This window comes from Rhipicephalus microplus, chromosome 1, assembly GCF_043290135.1.
Source record: "Rhipicephalus microplus isolate Deutch F79 chromosome 1, USDA_Rmic, whole genome shotgun sequence".
NCBI classification, from domain to species: domain Eukaryota; kingdom Metazoa; phylum Arthropoda; class Arachnida; order Ixodida; family Ixodidae; genus Rhipicephalus; species Rhipicephalus microplus.
Window position 1 is genome coordinate 291,983,609 of NC_134700.1, and position 23,925 is coordinate 292,007,533.

General features: G+C 48.7%; 1 protein-coding gene across 1 annotated transcript in view; it reads right to left on the reverse strand.

Annotated features, from left to right (window-relative positions):
• Window positions 1-23,925, reverse strand: part of Egfr (epidermal growth factor receptor) — a 261,496-nt gene that overhangs the window by 155,434 nt on the left and 82,137 nt on the right. The gene's annotated exons all lie outside the window — the stretch shown is intronic.

Sequence of the window (23,925 nt, forward strand, 5' to 3'; positions counted from 1 at the left end):
ATGGGGGTTAAACTGGTCGGAGTGTTCTGCCGTTTCGCTCCGTTCGCTGTTCCATTGATGGAGGTCATCCTTGTGCGGCCGCATTCTTTCAGGGAAGTTCTTGGTTTCTCCAACGTACGAAGCGGGGCAGTCGGCACATGCTGTCGGGTACACTACGCTCTGCGCTTTTTTCGCAGGTGCGTGTTCTTTGGGCCAAAGGATGAACCTGCCCATGGCGGTGGATGGCATGTGGGAAACGTTGACCCCCGCCCTTCTATTGCTTTGCTGGCGCCCGCGATGCAGGGAATCAACAAACGTCGCCGTCGTGTCACGCTTTCTCCGTCTTTCCTCCAGAGAACTCTGCGAATAAACGCCTTTGTTTAGCCTTTGGTGCCGAGGTCACGGATTATATTCGCCCTTCCTTCCGCCGCTGCGTGGACGATTAGTCGTTGGACGATCGGCTATTTCGTTGGAGTTTTCTGTTCTTACTCAAAAAAGGTGCATTCGAACTTTTTTATTTTATTTTGTTTACGTACGTGGTTGGTTTCAGGGAAGCTTTCAGTAAGTGGTTTGGGAGGCTGGTGGGGTTCGCTGAAACTCATCTAACCCAGTGCTGCGGAGCACAAAACAAAGCTTAGCCGAGGGTCATGGGAAGGCACGGAGGTAGCGCAGCAAAATGAAAATAGAGGATCCTTTTCCCGATGCAAAAGCCATTGCGGCAACCCTTTCCTTCACCACCATCCCCACTTCCAGTCGTACATTACAACCTCGCCCCTCCCCCCTTCCAGGCGGTTTTACGGAAAAAAACATTGACAACCTTTCCAGGGGGCGCCAACCCGAGGACTCGGCTTGGCGCCCCCTCCCTAGTGGCGCCCGGGGCACTTGTACCCCCTTGCCCCCCCCTAGTTACGCCACTGGTCACGTGATCATAGAAGGCGGGAACGTGCTTTGGGCAGGGGGGAGCCCCTAAGGCGCCGGGACGACGCTACATGCGCCCTAGTATGTCGACGGCGATTACCACTGTTTACAAACGTGGAATAGATTGCGAATTCTGTCCGATATCGAACTCTCCAAACGTCCTGACGAACTTATGTTTGATCGCTTCGTCTCGACAAACTGGGTATTGAACGCAGGGCAGTCTAGAGTTCCAAAACCTCCTGCATGACGAGAGAACAGCGCTCACGGGAATCGCTGTCACTTTCTTTCATGCAGTAACACCATTTTTAGAGAGAAGGAGTTCAATACACTTGAACAAAAATTATTGGCCAGTGCGAGTAGCCCTTCTTTTCAACAAATATACATTGCATTTTCAGCTTATTTTATTGACAGCGCATACCTCGGAGTGACCATCCACATAAGCCGTGAGAACACTGACGCAAAATGCTGGGCGAAGAGACCATTACAGACCGCAAACCAGTGGGGAATCGCAGAGAAAATCATAGAAATAACGAAATCACACGCAAAAACACGCACACACACCAAGAGTAAAAGTCGACTTGATTTCACAGGGAACAGGGGCACATCAAAACAAGCGGCAGAAGCGATACCAAACAGTACATACCAACGAATGCCCCTTAAAACGCGCGCCGCGACAAGCGAAAGGTTGCTAAGCAACCAGCTTTCTGTTTTCCACTTTTTGGAGAGCATAAACGTCGGAAGGCTGGCTACGAGATAAACTACGAAGGCGCGCTAAACGCAAGATGCAGAAGACGGATCAGCAACGAGGCATGAATAAGAGCTTTTTTTTTTTGTCGCTCCTTCCCCCTCTTTTTTTTTTTCTTTCGGGCTCTTGTTATTTTCTGCGCATACAGTACGGCTTCTGAAGAGAAGAGAGTACCACGTAACGAGAAGATAAGCGGAGATGCCGAGTGGATGCACGTCCATGAAGAGGTGAGAAAAATGAGAAGGGTGTGGGAAGTTATGTGGAAGAGCATAGACTCTTTAATAAAATGAAGTAACAAAAAATAAGCGGCGGAGAAAGAGGGACTCCGCTGATACACAACCAGAGCGCGAGGGAAGCTCGTGGGAATGCAGCGATAGCCGGAATATGTTGGCTGTACACATATAAATGCGCATATAGCCAGGTAATACGAGCATGCAAAAGCGCAGCGCCTGCATATAACAACCGAGGATTACCAGCCAGACAGTGAGACCGGGAAGAGGATGAGGAGCAAGGGGGGGGGGGGGGGGCACAATGCGAAGCCTAACACCGATGGTGCAGCGTAAAGATAAAAGAAAAAACAAAGACAAGACAGACGCGTAGCAGAAACTGCTCGTTGCGCGTGAGATCACGTCGATGGCGTCGTGACCAGTGCTGCCCCCTGGCCACCGAAGCGCGCCCACAGCCGCCACCGACAACGGCGCACGAAGAAAAACGCCCGAAATTGCGCGGGAAACCTACTTTGGGAACGCGCGGGGAGGCATTCGACAGCAAGCGACGACGATCGACGTCTTATATCTGTCTGACCACCGAACAGCAGCCGCAGCAAGCGTGTTTCGCGCAACTCCTCCGTGACAAGAGGCGCCGCCTTCCATCGCGTTGCGGTTCTCTCTTCTTTGTTTCGCATATGCATGCGCAAGAACTGCTTCGGCAATGACCGCCGGATGCTGCATCCCCCACCGCCATTTCGCCAATGGTGGTGCCCGCGGTTACGCATGCGATTCGGAGGATTCCATCAGCGTCCGGGAAGATGCAACCGTCCCGAAGCGCGAGCATGCGGGGCACACACCACTGGCCCATTACTACCACACAGTAGTAATGGGCCATTGTCTAACACGACGGGGTGGTGTCTCTGTTGCACGTTGCTCTCGAGAACGCGCGCGGAAGCTTCGATTATGCGATACAGACAGCGAGCCCGAAGACACTGCATGAGAAGGCCCAACGGACGTTCCACGGCCTACGGGACCCCACTTTCCCACACGGTGCGTGTGTATGTGAATACTACACAGAACTCGGCAGTCGACGCGAATGAAACTGCATCGCACGCCGCGATGTCCGAAACTCTCGTATCGTCGGTAGTAGATACTGTCGACAAAGGCTGCTCGTGCACGATTGCAGAGTGTATAGTCTACTCTTTTCCAGCAGAATTTCATGCAGCATGAAGAGACTGACGAGAATAAGGGAAGCTCACACTTGCCCTATCACAGCCACGGAATGATCATACGATTCTGCCGGCAGTTGGGCTACTGATAGTGAACAGTTATTGCGCCGAAGAAGTCACGGATGCATTTTCAGCTGTCCTTGCAGTAAGGGAATGATGCCAGTGACCAGTTTGTAAGCGAACAGCGCAGGGTATGCACCCAAAGACGGGAGGCTCCAGGATATATATATATATTTTTTCACTGGGTTGGAAAGGGGGAGTGTGGTATGCTTTGTGGCGTTCACACACCAACTCCGAGCTGCGTAAGATATTTTGAAAACGTATGCTCGGGATATAATTCTTCATTAGCACGACTGATCTGGACTGTGTTCTTAAGGAGCCACGGCCTTGAACATAAAAAAGTTAAGGGGAACGTTATTGAGCGCACAGTGGCCAAAGGCCGAAGTAAGAAGAGAGACGTTACGAAACGTGACGACCCAGTGACCAATCAAAGTGCACGATTGGGCCAGTTGGTAATACATGATCGAAGTATACTGCGCGGCAGACAACAGGGGCGGGAAAAGCGCTTGTCATTGTCTTTTCGCGTCTATGTTTATACTATAGTATAAACATACTTAAGTATACTTTGGCCACAGTATACTTCGGCCACAGTGACACTCGGGTCTTTCAACGCGAAATCCAAGAATGAAACTTTGACTTCAACTGCCCCTCCTAATGAGCAACATTGACAGACCAAAACTGACTTAGTGTTTCACTTTTATGCCTCCTTAAAGCGGAAACGATGTATAACGCGGAATAAACAGCCAATCGCTGTATAAAAACTGAGTCACTTCAACATCACTATTCCTATACTCGGACGTCCTTCACGAAACAAGCTCGCTCAAGTCCCGGGGCCCACCCCGGCTCAGTGGACACGACGCGCGGTCTATGCGAAGCCCCGCCTTCCTGTCGCCGATAATTAGGAAAAAAAGGGTTCTCACGCTTTGCAACGCCTTCGGCGGAGGTGCGCGACTTATTTCTCAATGGCGGGGCTGTGTACGCACTCCAGAGTCCTTCTTCGTTTATTCTTTTTTCCTCTCTTCATAGAATCACTTGGCGCACGCATGGCACTCGGCACGCCGCCATGGCTACGGGCGGTGTTCTAGCGTATACATATAATTAGCCAACGCGGTGTGTTAGCTCAATGAGTGGACTCTGTGGTATATACTACAGGCACGCTGCCCAATGCGGGAAAAAGAAACCCAAGGATTCACGAATTGCATAGACGAATAACTGAAGCGGAAGAAAACGTCGTGTTTCGAAGTATAATAATGGAGTCGTACGTTTTTTTCCACGTAGATATGCGCCAAGCGACTGCACAAGGGCGTCCAATGCAATTAGTATAGCCGCCTCTAAAAGAGGCAAAAAAAGAAAGAAACGGAGATTTGCGGGAGGTGGCGACAACGACTGGAGTACGCAATTACATCCTTTGACTGCACGCATTGGCTTACACACACGCCAGAACCAACTGCCAGCACGCGAATTCCTTCCTTCATCCTTGTCCAGCATCGTACAGCCTTCACAGCTGCGACGCAAGCGAGGTGACAGCGATGGAATTCGACGCGTGTGGCACGAAACGCGTGACAAAACAGACAAGATGGCTGGTGTTCGCGTGTCGCACGAGGCGTTTCTCGAATGCGGTGACGCGGCGTTTTTTTTTTGTTTTTTTTTTTCAAAGATAAGTGCGACAACGCTCGATGCAGCGTTACAATATACGCAAGTGCGGGTTGTGCTAACGCCACTTTTTTAAATGGCATTTTTCTAGGCTCCATTTGTTGTGCTGCGACCACCTCACAAAAGCAGCCGCGTCAGGCAAAAAAATGAGGGATAGGGTGTGTGTGTGTGTGTTTGTGTGTAGTTGTGGACGCTGGTATTGTCGTTTAAGTAAGATGGTGGTGTCAAATAGCACGATTTCTTTTACACGATTGATGCACACATTCAGCGCGTCACTTGTTGCACAGCCTGTTACAGATTCTGTGGGCCACAAAATGACTTTGGCAACCACTTTTTCTGCTGAAGTAACAAATTGATTGATAAGTGGGGTTTAACGTCCCAAAACCACCATATGATTATGAGAGACGCCGTAGTGGAGGGCTTCGGAAATTTCGACCACCTGGGGTTCTTTAACGTGCACCCAAACCTGAGCACACGGGCCAACAACATTTCCGCCTCCATCGGAAATGCAGCCGCCACAGCCGGGATTCGAACCCGCGACCTGCGGGTGAGCAGCCGAGTACCTTAGCCACTAGACCACCGCGGCGGGGCTGCTCAAGTAACAAAGTAGTTACTACAAAAATAATTATTTGAATGCTGAATGAAAGACTTAGCAGCACCTGTGGCACATTAAGAAAACATTCTTCACATGGCAGCAAAACAAGCCCAGTTGAGAGCGAGCAAACAAACGTAACTGGCCCAATAACTGCAATTGTTTTGCTTATACCATGCTGAACTAAACTATACATAAAGCTGAGAAGTGCGCTAAAAGCACCACAGTAGTCATCACTACCGTAGCAAAGGAAGAAAGTAATGGAAAGGGATTCGAATTCCGACAGGGACGGAGGCACTCGTTAAAAAAAAAAACAGCTAGAAAGGAGCCGCGTTTGTTCGCTTACTTTGCCCTCTTAGAGAGTGGCGGTCGTGAAAAACTTTACTCGTTTGAAGGCCAAAAAGTAAACTAATATTTAATTTTCTTTAAAGCAACGTTGTGGCCGGCCTTCAGGCTGCGGTTGTGGCATTCAGGCAGTGGCATAGCCGCAACGTCCTCTGCTCAAGTTACCAGCCGAAGTTGCAGGCCTGGCCTGGCGCTGAACAAAGCAGCCTCCCACTGCTGCGGACTTCTGAGGTGCCAAGAAGCAGGAGGCAAGTGTGCCAGACAGGAGTAAAATGTGCGTTGGTAGTTGGCGAACGGCAGGCCCCGTATTCAGAAACGCTCCTCGACTAGAATTCCATCCTTCACTTGACTGAGTTGAGCACTGCGCCGCTGCTCGACTGATATTGACGCTGCGATTCTCAAGAATCGCTGCAGAATATTGCTGATATGCAGTAACTTGGTCTGCCAAGAGACGGCGCTCCCATCGACTTTTTCAAGTAGAGGAGAGCCCTTGCGTGAAGGAGCATTTGTGAATACGGGGGTTAGAGAATTGTCTCGTATACATAGCTCAAGAAAACAAAAAGCGCGTCACGACCGTAATTGACGTATCAGCTCGGGCTCGGCAGCAGTGTTCAGGCGACCACGCCCAATGCACTTGGTGGCTTAGACATCGGCGCACGCCACTCTATCAAGACAGAGCAGAAAGAAAGAAAGAAAGAAGGAAAGAAAGAAAGAAAGAAAGAAAGAAAGAAAGAAAGAAAGAAAGAAAGAAAGAAAGAAAGAAAGAAAGAAAGGCGTTGGTTAGGAATGCGATCGGGCCGACTCGTCGTGACAGTCCGGAGGCAGCCACATTACAGAAAGTCTTGAACGCCAGGACCTCTGACGCGCAATATACCAAACATCAACAACTCTAGCAACAACAACAACAGCAGCAATGAGCCTGAAACTACGCGGTCGCCGGTCAGAAACACAAGACGCCGGTCAAAGGCGCGAGCTCGGGGGTGGGGGGGGGGGGGGAGAGAATGTTGATGTGGCTTGTCTCAACAGTTAAAAAGTATTAAAAAGAGCGCTTTATCGAATCGAAGTCGGCGAGACGGGCCGCCAGTTTTAACGCGTGCACGCGAGCGAGATTCGCGCGATCGGCCGCCCCGACTGCGTGGCGGTGGCGCGATAATAACAACAATAATGGCGATGAACGGCGCTAGATCCGGGAGCGCGAGGAAATGAAGCGGCCAACTCGCCGGGCGACGTTTGAGAGAGGGCGCCAAAGCTGACCCGCTCGTGCACGGGGCGAAATAGCGAGGCGGAAAAGTAAAAAAAAAAGAAACCCTTCAACAATGGCGGCCACCGCAACCAATCCATCTCGGCTGCACACTGACGGCTGTCAAAATATAAACACACCTTTCTCCCTTCTCTCTTTCGGGAGCACAGAGGAGAAAGAGCGTGCGAAACATCAAAACTGTGATGAGAGAGAGAAAGGGCTCACTATTGAAGTCCGACGTAGATGAACAATCCTCTCCCATGCAAGAAAATGTTCAGGAAAAAAAAACTAAGGAACAGCAACAACAAAAAAAAAGAGAGAAGAAACTGCGCGCGGGAAGGAGAAGCGCTAACTAAGCAGCAAAACAACGTCAAAGCCGTTCCTGCAAATTGCGCAATTTCCGTCAAAACGCCGAACTGAAGCGGACCGACCCCGGCTGCGCGCGGGTTGATGCCTGGGCGAAAAAAAATTAAGAAAGTAAAGGAAATAAAGGGGTGTGGGGGCAAAACGGACGATGCGGGATAAACAGCACGGCAGAACGGCGAGGACCAGGAAGCGCTCTACGGAGAACCGGCGTTGTCTTACAGAGACAACACGCACATAAAAACACACGTGAACAGAGCCAAGCCGACGAGCACCTAGCACATGCCAGCCAGCGAGGGCGGAAAGAGATCGGGAACTGCCTAGTCTGGGAGGCGCGACAGGGGCACCGAGAAACACTACTTTCGACTCGACAGCGCCTTGCGGAAGTGGCACCGAGAGCGCGCGTAACTATGGCCTCCAAGATGGGCTGACACACACGCAACACCCACTGATCTCGGAGGGCACGGCGTTACGTACGCTGTTCGCGCGTTTTCGAGGCTCTGCTGGGGAAACGTATACGCAGCAACATAGATGGAATAGAAGTACAAGCTCGTGGGAGCGCTAGTGGTGACGCCTGGTGTGGTTGCGATCAATCAAAACGTACATACAGGGCTGGTAAAAACTTTCCAGGCCACTGTCCCATGTATTCCTATCGGCAGCGGGGCATCAGAACTTTTGGCAGGTAGTCAACTCGTCAGGTGGTCGACTGGAGTGGTTGCGAAAGAAAGCCACGTATGTTAAGATGGGGCAAAAGCTCCGTCATCACGCGTCATGACCTGGAGCGTGTTCTCGCGATCACCAAATCAACCAATGGCCGTATCCTTCCCTCTGGTGACGTAGTCGCACCCGTCGATTACGCAATTAGCCAAGATTTTAGCGAAGGAATTCTAGTTATTCTTAAATGCTATTGTGCATTACCGTCGATGTGCAATGCTACAATACCTGGCTCACATACTCACAGGAGTTTCGACTACCCATCTTCAGCGTTTTCCATGCTCAAAATATCTGCAGGGCCTCGTGTTTCAGCTATTCTAGCGCGCGCGCGTCTCAATCGCAGAGCATGCATAAATGACCACTTCAAAGGCCGGGTGAAACAGTGACAGAGCACATAGCCGTAGTACTCAAGATAAACGCAAGACTAGAACGACGGAGAGAGAAAAATTACGCCATGAAAGTAAGATCCGCAAATGCGCAAAATAATGGAAATAATGAGATGACGAAAAGGAAACAACAAAATTGAATTTGAAATCATCATGAGTCTTTTTTTCTTCTTTTTCACTGCAGTGTATCTGGCTAAGAAATCAATCAAAATACAGCTTCACTGTGTTACACGACAGTTCAGTATTTATTACATCGAAAAATAAGCACACGTGTCCCTTTAATATTGTAGCGCCACAAAGCACAACAAAGTTGGAACGTGCTCGAGATTACTTTAACGCGTTATCAGCAGCTAGTCCTGTAAGCTTACAACAATATCAACAATATTAACATATCTACAATATTAGTGCATATCTGTTTAAGATTGATTTGAAAAATTGACCAGACTCAAAGGTCTCACGCGCTTTTTAGCATTCAAAAAGGTAAATAGCAGTATAACGAGGGAGAAGTGCTCATGACGGAAACTACAACGGCGGTGAGTGAACTTGTACAGGGATATATTGGTTTGCGCTAGTCAGTGTTGGTTGGCATCTGAAGAAACCTTTGGGCGCAAACCGAACGCGGGAGGGAAACCCACAGAACAACAGGACGGGCGCATTTCCTGTCGCTGTTATGGCTGTTCACCTCCATCGTTCGTCTTGGTGATGAAAAGTTCCCGTTCAGTTAGTACAGGAGACGCGTACGATTTTAAGCCAGCCTGTTATCCAGAATGTGGTGCTAGCCGGTAGCTTAGAAGTGTGGCAGCTTGGGCTAGTTGGTATGGCATGACGATAGTTATAGCGCGAGAACAAAACGACGACACAGCGTCTTTCGTGTCCTTCTTGTCTCTGTGTCGTCGTTTTGTTCTCGCGCTATAACTATCGTCAGGCTAGCTGGTAGCCTTCGGAACGAGGAACGAAAAAAAAAAAAAAAAAACGGAAGGTACCCGGCTAAAATTGAGCAGAGGTGAAGCGTCGCCGCTCGCGTCGACCTCTGGCGGGCGATTCCCTCGGTTCAGGCGGTGCGAAGACGCATGCAGGCCTCGCTAGGAATCTCGCTCGACCAGTTCCTTCTCGGCGGGCGAGGAGGGCGGCCCCGATTTGCCCCCTCGCCTCGCAAGGGGCCGTACCTCCCTCGGCTCGTCACTGGCTCCGAACGGCTTCTTTCCAGACTAATATTAGCCGTATCGGCAGCCGGAAAGGATGATGCTCGAATTCGACGCCCATGGAGTGGGGGCTAAAGAGACGAGACTAAACTGGCTCCTCTGCGCAGTGTTCCCTTTGTACGAGAGCTCGCCCGCAACGCACCCGCCCGTTGCAGTGAAGACCACAGCCACAACAGTACATGGTTCGATTGTGGCGTTATGCAAGCCGTACGCTTTGTTTCTGAAAACGTGGAACGATATGTACACGAAAAAAAAAAAAAAAAGAGGTGAATGTATTCACCACTAGTCCGGTAATCAATGGGAATGTTAAGCTCTAGCTTCGAATCTAGCTTCGAATTTGCAAAAAAAAGAAGGATAATAAATTTAATAGGAGGCACTCAGAACGCTGTCAAGTCAGCTACATATGCAAGACATACCGAGTGTATAAATGCCCGAAGGTGAGAGGTAGGGGGTAACTTTAATAATAATAATAATAATAATAATAATAATAATAATAATAATAATAATAATAATAATAATAATAATAATAATAATAATAATAATAATAATAATAATAATAATAATAATAATAATATTAATAATAATAAATGACAAAAGAAAGATACCTGCACCTTGAAACAGTGTAAGAAGTTTAAGGGCTTGTAATATCCCAGCTAAGACCCATGACACAGCAACACAGCTAGTTGAAGACCTATACAGAACTCCACACATGGCAAGCACACGCATCGCTTCTTTTTCTATGTATGCATATTTGATACACTAAAATATTGGCAGAGGCACACATGATAGCCATCACAGCCCTGAAAAAGCAGGCTGGGTGTCCTTTACACTGTCGACACGGAGGGGCGAGTGCCTATATCGAGGAAAATGTTAAATACTCGCTCTGCTTTCACTGATGCCAAGCGAAAGGGCTGAGACGGCGCAGTTATAATGTTTTTTCAACGCCGCGTCGTCCTTGATCGCAATCGCTGAAACCAGCTGCGCTAAGGCGCGTTTCGTAAGCGCGATGCAAGCGCCTTCGAACGCAACAGACCCTAGCAACGAGATCCCCACAGCCGCTGCGAGTGGTGCGACTAAACGTTATTAAATAACGCGTCGCTAAGCGCTCGAATCAACGTTATTAATACCTACCGTTAATAACCAGGCTGTTAACATAACCCAATTACAGGTCATGTTTTCCTTCTGCTCTCCTCCTCCATTCGAAACTATGCCTTCGAGGAGTACAACAAACGGATCAAATCGCAATGGCTTGCATCTACAGACCCTGTATGTAAACAGCGGTAGACACCGCCAACGTATACTGAGACGTGACGTCACGGAGCTGTAGGCTCCGCCCAGCCTAAAGTTCACCGCCACCCTCTGTGTAATCACGTGACAAATGGCACAGCAGATGCAAAGTTGCCTCCGAGCGTCGGGGGGTCTCCCGCTAAACCTCTGTGTCGGCGAGTCTCTTCAAGCGAGAGGTTTCGCGAGAAAACAAAACAAAAACACGTAAGCTCCTCCCACAGAACCACGACGTGCATGCCCCTTCACTAGTGAAAGACAGTCGTGCCTGTTGGTATCCGCCCGAACTGCATCTATTTGTTGTCGGCTGATGCAAATGTTACGCATACTAATGAATCGAATGTCGCCATTACTAGTTAAGACATTATGTTTCCCTGCCTAGCCATATCGGAATCTCTACCGAAACCTACCAGGACATTCAAGATACCCATCTAAAACTAGCGACACAAACGTGAGTTTCTATGGCAAACGGTCCACTAATTGAGTGGCTTCAGAACTGCTTGACGTCTCACTAATGAGCAAGCACTACCGAATTGTGGAAGCCTCATCGAGACCCTTTCACGGCGTAATTTTTGTCAGCAGGGCCTCATCGAGTGTGAGGCCCGCGGGACGGCTTTGTGCTCTCTTAGACTCCCATGGTGGAGCGTTTAGTGCTCTAAATCGCTACCCACTTTTTCTAAACACACACCCATTTATGCAAACTCTCTGTGAAAGAACAGAGACTGAGTAGCTGAGGGCGTGGCTTGATATAGTAGCTGATCTGACATGCATGTTCGGTGGTTGCCGCAAACGTTAGACGCCCGGAATTAAACACAAGGACACGGCTCTCTAAGAGCTCAGGTCTTACACAGTAACGCAATACACAAGCTGCCCAAGAGTACTTCCCCTAATCCCCAATGTAATGTAATCAATTATTATTTGCTTCTTAACAGCTCTCATTCGTGCATCTCCAAGCCTAACGATGAGAACTATTAGACACTAACGTCAAGGAAAGTCGAGCAGATGTTACTTGAAGTAATTATATGTAATACAAATATGAAGAAAGTTAACGAGTCACACTCGGATATGGCTGTAACGTGGCTGGAATTGTGTTTTCTTCAATCATATCTTTTTCCCCAATCATGTGACATACAAGAGTGCCGCAGGCAACGGCAACAAAGACACCGACGTGCAGCGGCAAGAAATCCCGACCAAAGCCGGGGTTGTGCCGGGCGAATCGGAAAGACAGAGGCGCCCCGAGGTATTTCGAGAAAAAAACAGTCATTTGGCGCCACGCGAAGGAACTGGCGGCGAACGGCGCCCTGTCATTACGGACAAAACGGGAGGTCTCGGAAAAGAACGAAAGCAAAAATATATAATGACGGGCGCGCTAGGTGTAAGGGAACGCTTACGGCAGCGCCTCTCTAACGTGCGCTGCTTACTCATTTTGTCGCGAGGAACCTTTGTTTTTTTTTTCATTTTTCGTTTGTTCCTATAGTCTCCCACAATAAATGAGCGGAATTATCGTGAGCCTCAAACAACTAATTCAGAAAAGAACCACGGAAAATTTCTGCACTGAAACTTCAAAACGAATGAATTTCCCGGTGTACTAAGGACTTATTACAAGTTTTAATTGAAGTGGAATTACTTACATATCCTTGATTATGTTCGCGCACTTGCATGTGAAATTTTAAAACTTCAAAATGGGGTGAACATCCCCCTTTCGGAAGCCGCCTAGCACTGGCAATGTAATGTAGAAGTGTGGCAGCTTGGGCTAGTTGGTATGACACGATGATGGTTATAGCGCGAGAACAGAACGAACACACTTCTGTTCTTCTTGTCTCTGTGTGTTCGTTCTGTTCTCGCGCTATAACCATCATCTAGCACTGGCTGTAGCCTCATCGGCGACGTCACTGCTAGTTAGGTTGGGTTCAGCGATGCAATACCATCAGCGCCACAAGACGATCAAACTTATTGTGCAAATGGAGCATAGGCTACAATAACTGAAGTTTATTTAAAAAACAAGTGTGCCACCAGGACGTCATTCAGGGGTGCAAGTGCCTCCCGAAATCAGCATAGGCGAAGTGACACAACGCTGGTTCGTCATTATCAGTCTGACTACGCCCACTGCTGGGCAAAGGCCTCTCCCGTGTTTCGCCAATCAACCCGGTTCTGTTTAGATGCTGATTAAATACTTGGGCACGATAGCCGAGTGATAAGATGATCGCACGAAGCGCACATAAGGGAATCGAGAATCACGTGGTTCAAGGGTTTGCTTCAGCGCCTTGCGACAATGAACACGAAAAGCGGTCGAAATTTTCGGAGCCCTCCATACGGCGTCTGTCATAATCATATGGTGTTTTTGGGACGTTAAACCCCACATATCAATGAACACGAAGAGAGCACGTCATATGGGCTATGTGCGCAATATTCCATGTATGGTGTGATGAGTCCACACTCATTCACGCGGGTGGCCACCCAAATAAACGTTATTATTTACCTTAACCGAATTGAACAGTCACATTTCCTCCCCGCCCGATTCTCGCCTGCCACCTCGTTGGTACCTCCCCATTCCCCTCTAGTACGAAAAAAAAATATATCCAGGCGCCAACCCTGTTATTGAGTCGCAACTCACGAGTTATGAGCACTGAGGTACAGCTCATTGGAATGTACACTGTAACTTACGTCCTTGCTACGCGGCAAAGGAAGCGACCTGACCCGTCGCGACATCTGGTGAAGGTTAAGTGCACTGCACACGGGCGCTCGCGGGGACACGCGCTCCGAGGAACGCGAGCACCCTGGGAAACTGCAGCACAGCGCCGCAAAGCGAGTCGTTTAATCTGATGCTGGGAGACCCGCGGTGTCTTTTAAATCGCGACAGGCTATGGCGCGCGAGTTGCGGCATCAAAGGGCGCCTGTCAGTGCAGGGAAATTCGATCTAGATAAAACCTGTCTGCCCACAGGAGATGGCGTAGGCAGGGGGTAACACACTGGACTTGTGCGCCTCCGACCCCCCCCCCCCCCTTCCCCGCTATATTTTTTTTTCTCTAGGCATGGCATGCAGAACACAAAATGAAGGAAAGCTCATTTTGCTCAGTCAGACCCCATATTAATGAGAGCTAAGAGACAGCTTAAATTGAGGACGATGCAGCGAGCAATGGAAAGAAAAATGGTAGGTGTAACCTTAAGAGACAAGAAGAAAGCAGAGTGGATTAGGGGACAAACGGGGGTTAAGGATATCATAGTTGAAATAAAGAAGAGCAAATGGACATGGGCCGGGCATGTAGCGCGTAGACAGGGTAACCGCTAGTCATTAAGGGTAACTAACTAGATTCCCAGAGAAGGGAAGCGGGTTAGGGGGAGACAGAAGGTTAGGTGGGCAGATGAGATTAAGAAGTTTGCGGGTATAAATTGGCAGCAGCAAGCACAGGACCGGGTTAACTGGCGGAACATGGGAGAGGCCTTTGTCCTGCAGTGGACGTAGTCAGGCTGATGATGATGATGATGAAGAGACAATGACACTATGCCACATCTGCCTGCCCTACTTTTGATCAAAACGTCACCCCCCCCCCCCCCCTCTCCGACTATTGAAAAAAATTTGCCTACGGTACAGGGTACATGTGCGACGTGAAGTACGATAACTTGTGTGGACATCCACTATACAGTATGTTGTATATTCGTAACACGGAGCTCGACCGCGATAAGCTTACCGCTAATGAGGCTTAAAATTGCTAAACAAAGCAAAATAGCGGCTGTAACATGGAGTGACGGGGACAGCGGTTGCGTTCCCTCGCCTTTACGTTGGTTGGTGCTCTTCCCGTGTTCTCCAAGGGGAGGGAAAAAGAACGCTAAAGCCTTGCGTCTGTAAGCCACCGGAAGAACGAATTTCTCCCATTTCGGGTACCTGCCGAAACCCTACCGTGGGACGTGGCTGGCGCTAATCAAAGGGACGCGTAAGCTATACGCCAAGGAAAAATAGGCAGCGAAACAATTACAGGGAGAATAACAACTGGACTTCATAAAAGTAGCGGAACAGCGCTATAGACCTTCCTCGTTCTTCGTGTGTCGAGCGTTTTCCTAATGCATCTTCGTTCCGGCATCACGAATCCCCGACAATTCATTGACGTGTCTGTCGTTCAAAGAACACAAACTGATACGAAAACGCGAATTCACAACCGCACAGGCACACGAAGCAATTCGGAGAGTTCTTTTTTTTAAAGAGAGAGAGGGATTAAAGCCCTCGCCATATTGGGCGAATAGGTGCAAACGAATGTGCATGCCAGACGCATTTATTTCTTTGTTCCTTTCTATTGAATTGCGCAATGCTCATTCCCAATCGTCGTCTCAATTTATGCCCTTGACGCACGTGCTTAGCGGAGCAGCACTTGAGTTGTTACAGGCATTTGATTTGTGGGGTTTAACGTCCCAAAACCACCATATGATTATGAGAGACGCCGTAGTGGAGGGCTCCGGAAACTTAGACCACCTGGGGTTCTTTAACGTGCACCCAAATCTGAGCACACGGGCCTACGACATTTCCGCCTCCATGGGAAATGCAGCCGCCGCAGCCGGGATTCGATCCCGCGACCTGCGGGTGAGCAGCCGAGTAACTTAGCCACTAGACCACCGCGGCGGGGCTGAGTAGTTACAGGCAAAAACGACACTCACATCAAGGCCAACACAAATGTGGCTACGTGAAAAATAAATTGAGCGACCTCGACAGAAGATCATGTCATAAACGGTTGATCGCCGTCAACCACACGATCTCGAGAGATCATAATTCGCCGAAAAACGGCGCGTAAAAATAAATACGCACGTGCCCACGCCGAACCTGCAAGCGGAGGCCGGTGCCGGGTTTTTGGGGTGCAACCGCTTACTCCCACGGTTCCACACTACACTTCTTTCCAACCCAAGAATCTTGCGTCATTTGCGTCACGCACCACTAGACATAAAACTTCTGGCTTACAAATCGCTCATCAGACCTAAACTAGAATACGCAGCGCCCATCTGGAGCCCGCACCAGATATACCTAATAAAAGAAATAGAATCTGTACAAAATCGTGCCACTATAGGTTCATTCACTCATCATATTCATACGACATAAGCATATCATCCCTAAAACGTGACACTGATATTGCTAATCTTTCTGTGCGTCGCCGCATCGCCAGCCTCTGTTTGTTTCACAAGTTCTTTCACAGTTCCCTCAATCAAGCACCTTACGTCATCCCACCAATGCGCACATCTCACCGCACAACCCATCCTTATTCAATCGCACGCGCTCGCGCTACTACTTTTGTTGCCTCATTTTTTTCTTCTCACAGCAGTGGACTGGAATGGCCTTTCCCGTGACATTGCAGCCATCACGTGTTCATCAACGTTTGCGCAAAACATAAATACATATTGTTTGTCAGAAGATCACTCTCAGTAACCTCCATTTGTTAACCCACCCCTTATGTAATACCTCCTCACCGGGGTCTTTAAGGTAATAAAGTGAAAGTGAAGTGAAGTGAATCCCTCAACGCCACAGAAATCTGCAAGTTATAAAAAAGTTTTTTTTTTTTAGAGCACACGGTGGCGCTAGCTTTCTGTGCTCATAAGGGAGCCTTCACGCGCTTCGTCCAGTGCAACCACGCAGCGTGCAGGTGACGCTAGTGCACGCTTGTCGTTGTAGCTACGCGCAAGTCCCGAGTGCGCGATGGGGCCATGTCGCGGATGTCTCGTACTTTCTTAAAGTTACGCTACACTTGCGCATCGACTTTGCCCGACGCGCAACTGGCCGTGCTTGTCGGCTTATGCTGTCACGGGGCATCCCTCCGCGTACAATAAGGACAAGAAAGAAAAAAAAAAGGCGAGCCAACGGACACGGGGGGAAAACTACTAAGCCGAGCGCGAGGGGAACTACGAAACAGCTTTAAAAACCGTCAAGGCAGCCCTCTCTCGGGCAGCACCGCAGGCTTGCAGAGTGCCGCGACAACGGCGTTTGCATAATGGCACACACGCGACAGAGAACGCCAGCCAATGAGGCGGGACACTGTCACGGGAAGCGCTAGAAACGCGCAGACTGTGGGGGAGCAGCAGCAGCATTTTTATGCGCAGAGACGGTCGGACCGGGCGCCACGCTGACGGCGGAGTCACGAGGACGAGCAAGGACGTGGCACTTGACACGGCTGCACAGCCACGACGGGCATAGTAGACGCGGCAGTAGCCCGTGGAGCGAGCTGGCGCCAGTTGAACGTGTTGTTCCACCACGCTTGGCCTGAGTGTGTGTGTGCATACATACATCCGTCCTGACGTGCAACAGCAAAATCATTTCCATATGCCGTGGCGAACCACCGCTCTCGGTAGTCCGAGCATGCCTGTAATCCTCACGTGGGAATGCGACCGGACAAGGCGAAAAACGTCTAGCGCCAGCCGAACCCCGCTGCCAGCCACGAGCTGGCCGCATGCACAGGCGTAGCGTTGGATACAAACAGTAATCGAATACGGCTCATTGAAATGGCATAGATGAACGGACGTGGCAGCGCCATTGAAATCACGCTGTTTACTCTGGTCGCATCGCTATTTTACAATTATTGACTGCCGTAACTTGCTCGTAACGATCACACTCTAAAGTAAAGTCAACATTTGAGGCTACAGGATTCTTCGATAAGCTCTACTCATCCGCTGTTCCATCAGCTTGAACTTTATATGCCTCTGTACGCGAAAAGCGGGAGCTCCTCATCATGCGACCGTGATTCAGCCTTCAACTTTATCGCCGAGGACATCGCACCATGCTCCGCGGACGACGGCTCCTGACGGCCTAGCCCGGCCCAATGATTCCTCGTTGGGTTCTTAATAATGTTTATTACCTACCTACCTCTATTGCGACATTGAACTGCATGGAACGAAGGAAGTACACATTAGTCACAGAAAAAAAAGAATAGTCTGAAAGCAGACATTTGTTAATTGACCGTTTGCAGGAACACTACTGAGCATGAGCAGTAACGGCACAAGTGGCGCCATCTGCGGGCGTTTTGGTTGGAAAACACCAGCCCGGCCGGCCGCCGGCCATAAATTCGTGTGCCGTGGTTGAACGGCCTTGCTTTCGTAGTTAGGCAGCACAGTGTGCGACTCATTTTACCAAGATAGAAGCGTGAATGACTAGGCCTGATAGTTCACGTTCACGTGCGAGAAAAACGAAATCTACCGGCGAATGTGTGTGATTGGTTGTGCCTTCAACATCGTTCTTTTTGAGTTTTCGCTGCTTTTTCTCGTAAATAAATCGAGAAATTAGCGCTAACTTTGACAGGCTCTCGTCCGCGAGGCTACGTGCTGAACAGAGATGCTCGGATAACGGAATTTAAAGTGTTGGCGGAGGAGAAGTCTTTATTGAAAGAGAGGTGTCTGGCACACGGCAGCACACGACGTTTCCAATAGACCGCACAATACTTCCGCTAATACGCGAGAATGCGCTCTCACATATCTGAGCAAAACACGATTGATAGAAGCGCGGGTAATTTGTTAATCAGAATAGTGGCAGGTGCATCCATAGCCTCTTTATATATAGTAGGAGAAACTCGTGTTCCGTGAAGAAATCGAATGTAGCGTATTAGGAAAGTGCATATTCATTTACATCGTCATTTGACACTTTAGCGATTTTAACTACAGGTACTTACATTAGAGTGTACTAAAAAAGCTTATAGTACGCTCTACCTGTATATATAAAAAAATATCTCTCTCAGTAACACAGTCGCAGCGCGTTCCAACGATTTGACCCGTAGAAATGGCGGACACTACCGTTTTCACACAAACACCGCACTTCAAGGACGGTGCGCAAGTCGCCCTCACCGAACCTATGGTTCATCGTCAGGCGTTTCTAGGGTCAACTTCAAGTGTATAACATGTTTTTCCTGGGAAGGAGCAGGTGCAATGAGCCTGGCGAACAGTCGAAAAAATGCAGCTATCACTTCACTCGGTGGTTGCTCAGGCTGAAGCGCGAGAAATTCTTGTTTTACACCGTTTATACAAACGTAAACAGAACGTTTTCCTCCTTTACCATGTTATTTCAATAATGGGCACGCGTTTCTCGCCCTAAAGCAACATAATAGGCGCACCTGAGCGCTAAACACTGCCTTGAGCAAGTTAGTTGGCGAAGATCGCCTCCCTGGTGGGATTGTGGAGGCGGCGACAGTGGAGTCATTCTTATCGGAGCTAAAAAACTTATAGCATGTCTTCCTGTCATATTTGTACTCTTTGTTTTGTGACGTTGCGTTGTTAGTACACAAGTGATGTTAGTACGCACTTATATAGGTATTATGCTACGCACAATTGCATGTCATACACTGTATATTTTTCTTTTTACCGCGTTAATATCTGTGTGTCCGCGGCATTCTCTGTGCGTATTATATTGCGAAAATGTTCAGTGTGCTATATTTATATGTTACCCACTCCTGCTTATGGCTTCACTTTGAAGCCAGCAGAAATCTTGTAAATAAATAAATAACATAAAAGTACGAGCGAAGCTTTTCCTGTTTATACGACATAGGCGCCCCCTTTTCCGCAAATAGTCTTGCTCACATGATGCAGTCGGACCTGTAGTAGATCCATAGCCAATTTTTTTTTTTGGGGGGGGGGGGCACTTGCTGAAGGACTTGAAAAAACCCTATCTTCAAGTATTCTCTGTAAAACACCCCCTCCGTTCAAGATTTCGGGCGGGTCGTGGGGTATAGGCCTGACCTGAACTATGTCATTAGCATACTGTATTGACCCCTGAGAACAAATCCTTACTCCCCCACTCCATGTGTAAGGTATCCAACAAAGCTAAAGCTAGACCAACCTTACCGCTTCTCCCATTCGGTTCTCATTTGTACAAAACAACACGTTAGGATGCTGTTTGGCCGCGGCAGGACTTACGCCCTATTCGCGGTTCCTCTAAGGCAACCTCGAATTCAGGTCAGGAATGCACCGAAGTGCCAAACGATGTTAGCGCCGATTGCCCTCGCGTCAATATCGTCTCTCGCCACTCGGCTTGCGCACTTAAAAAACTGGCAGGACCGGACGTTATGCAATGGGCGCATCTCTCTCGCGATAAATGCCACCGCAAACTGAAGGCGCCCGAAATGGGCGGGCGTTGCTAATGGCGAGGCTGCATGGAGTTTCACCGAAATGCATTCCCACATACGAAACGTCGCGGTCAGGCACATTTCGAAAACCACTCTAAGAAATGGTTGCTCTCCTGTCGCGATTCCGGGGAGGCCAATGGACAAACGTCGACGGATAGGCAGGAGAGATTCGGTGTACACAACAAGCACGTCGGTTGCAGAGGAAGTCGCAATGTGCGCTGCTTGCAGTGATGGGAGCGACTCCCTGATTTTTCGGGGCGCATCACGAAGCCGCAGTAACCATGCCCAGGAGCACCCGTAAGTGGCTGTGGAGCAGAACGAAAATGGTAGTTTGGAGCAACTTTTGCTGCTTTCGGAGCAGATGGCAAAAATATTCCAACAACTCTTGGAGTATCAAGCGTCATATGAGCTTATTATAAATTAAACATATTGCACGTACGATAGTCACTTGAAAAAGCACGAAACAAAAAAATTAAGCAGATGGATGGACACTGAACACTAAGTAAGATGAGCTACCTATATGGTGGACATAATAAAAGCGATGAAGCTGAGCACCAAATTACAAAATCAGTCATTGTCACATGTAACTATTGTTGCTGTTCATCGCGATATTCGAACAGACACCACCGCAAAAGATAATTGCACCACTAGTGCTGTGCAGCGTAGTTAACGCTGACAAGGAGTAAGCAGCTACTGTGAAAGCGCTGTCGTTAACACGAGACGTTTAGTTTTCGTTTTTTTTTTTCGTGTGACATCACTCAAAGGGTAAGGTACTATCGACAGCAAAAGTTTGCGGGACGCGAAATGTTCGATAAAGCTAAATTCTGGATAGTCAGGAAATCAATGTAACTTCGAAAAAAAAAAAATGTTCCGTCTGCACTTGGCATCCAAACCTATACAGTCACCAGCTTGATTACAAGCATTAAGCACTGATATAGCGAAAATTCACATTTGTTGTGGATCCAACGTCCCCGAAAACGTTTGCTGTTGATAGTACATAAATATCTACTACAACTGCAACGTAATTGCAGTTTTTTTTTTTTTGACGGCTTAAAGTTCCCTATTCCTGTTATCTTCACGAACTACACGCTAGTCGATTGAGAGCGCGACCAGAGTACGCAATTCAACCCGCCGCGATGGTCTAGTAGTGGCTAAGGTACTCGGCTGCTGACCCGCAGGACGCGGGATCGAATCCCGGCTGCGGCGGCTGCATTTCCGATGGAAGTGTGCTCAGATTTGGGTGCACGTTAAAGAACCCCAAATGGTGTCCCACCACGGCGTCTCACATAATCATATGGTGGTTTTGGGACGTTAAACCCCACATATCAATGAATCAATCAACCAATCCGAGTGCGCAATTCTCAGTTGTCGTAAGACAAACGCCGATTTCGTTACGACGGCATCGACTTGCACGGGCATTTTAACAATAATCGAGACGAGTCGACTTGATCCATTAATGTGATCAGTGTTCCGCGAGTGCTCTCTTCCGACCACTCTTTCTGTTCGCACTGATATGCACTCTTAACCAGTACTTGACGCTCTTCAATCTTTTGTCGATAGGCCTTGACTCATTTGTTAGTTCCTAGCCTGTTGCGCCCATTCACTTCATTGCGCCTTCCGTATGCCCTCAAATACACCATTTTAACCGCACGCTGCACAACCTTCGCTTATGGCATAGCGCAAGAATTGTTGGCCTCAAAACCGTGGAGACAAAAGTTCACCAGCACGGGAACCTATTCCGTGTGCCAGCAAGCATAGAAGTCGTTGCTATTTCGAGCTCGCAAGTTTTACTGAGACCAAGTTTACAAGTACTACTACAATAGGCAGCTGCGGGGTCGTTGGGAACCGGAGGAAAATGCTTCCACCTGCGCTAGTTGCCTTGCAAAGGCGGACGCAAGGCGCAACCGCATTGCAAGCAAACGCCGATACGAGACTACCGAGGCGCAGGTGACGGTTGCGCGATAACGCACCAGCGATAACGCACGCAAACCGACGGCAGGCGATCGGCCCCTCAGCGTGCTCCTTTCCTGTTTATCTGAGACGAGTGGCCGCACACACTTGGACACTTGAGACAGGACGCCATCCTTTGAGTGGGGCCCGTGCAGTACAGTGGACACATCAGCTGAGGTCATCGTCACCCAGAAGTGGCTCTGGTTAAGATTTTGTTGTTGTTGTTGTTTTCTTACCGCTATATAACACTAGACAATATTATCATGACTGAACATGACGCGATGTCCATCCCATAGCTTCCCCCAATGCGCACACCACCACCACCACCACTACTACTACTACTACTACTACTACTACTACTACTACTACTAATCATATGCGGGGTCATCATATTAGAAAGGGCTAATTAGAATTGTTTAACGTACTCATAATTAACGTCGCGTTAATTAGCATAGTTTAGTTACATCAGCAACTAGCATGCTTTAGTTAGCCCGGTTACAGCTTTACGTGGCTCCATTAGCGCGGTATTCTTAAGATGTGGCGTAATTACCTCGGCCTTACCTTGACGTAATTAGCTTGGCCATAGCATGTCCTGGCCTAACTAGCTAAGTAAACTGTCCAGCAAAAAAAAGTTACAGCATATCCACGGAATGAATGATGATTGGGGCGGAGCTTCGGAGGGTTTCATTGGTAAACCGTGAATCGTCCATGCATCCGTCTGTCTGTCCGCCCGCGGGCGCCCTCCTCGACATAATTGATTGATTTGTGGGGTTTAACGTCCCAAAACCACTTCTGATTATGAGAGACGCCGTAGTGGAGGGCTCCGGAAATGCCCTCCTCGACATAACAAACGTGCCCCCTGCCTCAAAAAAAAAAAAAAAAAAAAAACTCTGGATACGGTCTTGAACTAGGCGCTCACGTACCACGATTTAGGAGGGACAAACCTTTAAGGAGCTTCGCCCGTAATAGCTAATTAGCCGGCTGCACGTTCGCGGGTGCTTGCGGGCGACGACAACAAAGACGATGCGCACCTGCCGAGCAGCGCGCTAGAATGTACACTCAGGGTAAATTGGTGTGCGCAAAAAACAGACAAACGACGGCAGAGAAGAGACAGGGACAAGCGCAGACCAAGAGATTGAAGGTTGACGACGAAGGAACGGACGAAACATTGAAGAAAGGGCCCGTTGTAGTAGAAATGTGGTTCAATAAAACTTGTAGCTGGGCGAGTTGGTTCATAATTCAGGGTAAATTGGTGTGCGCAAAAAACAGACAAACGACGGCAGAGAAGAGACAGGGACAAGCGCAGACCAAGAGATTGAAGGTTGACGACGAAGGAACGGACGAAACATTGAAGAAAGGGCCCGTTGTAGTAGAAATGTGGTTCAATAAAACTTGTAGCTGGGCGAGTTGGTTCATAATTCAGGGTAAATTGGTGTGCGCAAAAAACAGACAAACGACGGCAGAGAAGAGACAGGGACAAGCGCAGACCAAGAGATTGAAGGTTGACGACGAAGGAACGGACGAAACATTGAAGAAAGGGCCCGTTGTAGTAGAAATGTGGTTCAATAAAACTTGTAGCTGGGCGAGTTGGTTCATAATTCAGGGTAAATTGGTGTGCGCAAAAAACAGACAAACGACGGCAGAGAAGAGACAGGGACAAGCGCAGACCAAGAGATTGAAGGTTGACGACGAAGGAACGGACGAAACATTGAAGAAAGGGCCCGTTGTAGTAGAAATGTGGTTCAATAAAACTTGTAGCTGGGCGAGTTGGTTCATAATTCAGGGTAAATTGGTGTGCGCAAAAAACAGACAAACGACGGCAGAGAAGAGACAGGGACAAGCGCAGACCAAGAGATTGAAGGTTGACGACGAAGGAACGGACGAAACATTGAAGAAAGGGCCCGTTGTAGTAGAAATGTGGTTCAATAAAACTTGTAGCTGGGCGAGTTGGTTCATAATTCAGGGTAAATTGGTGT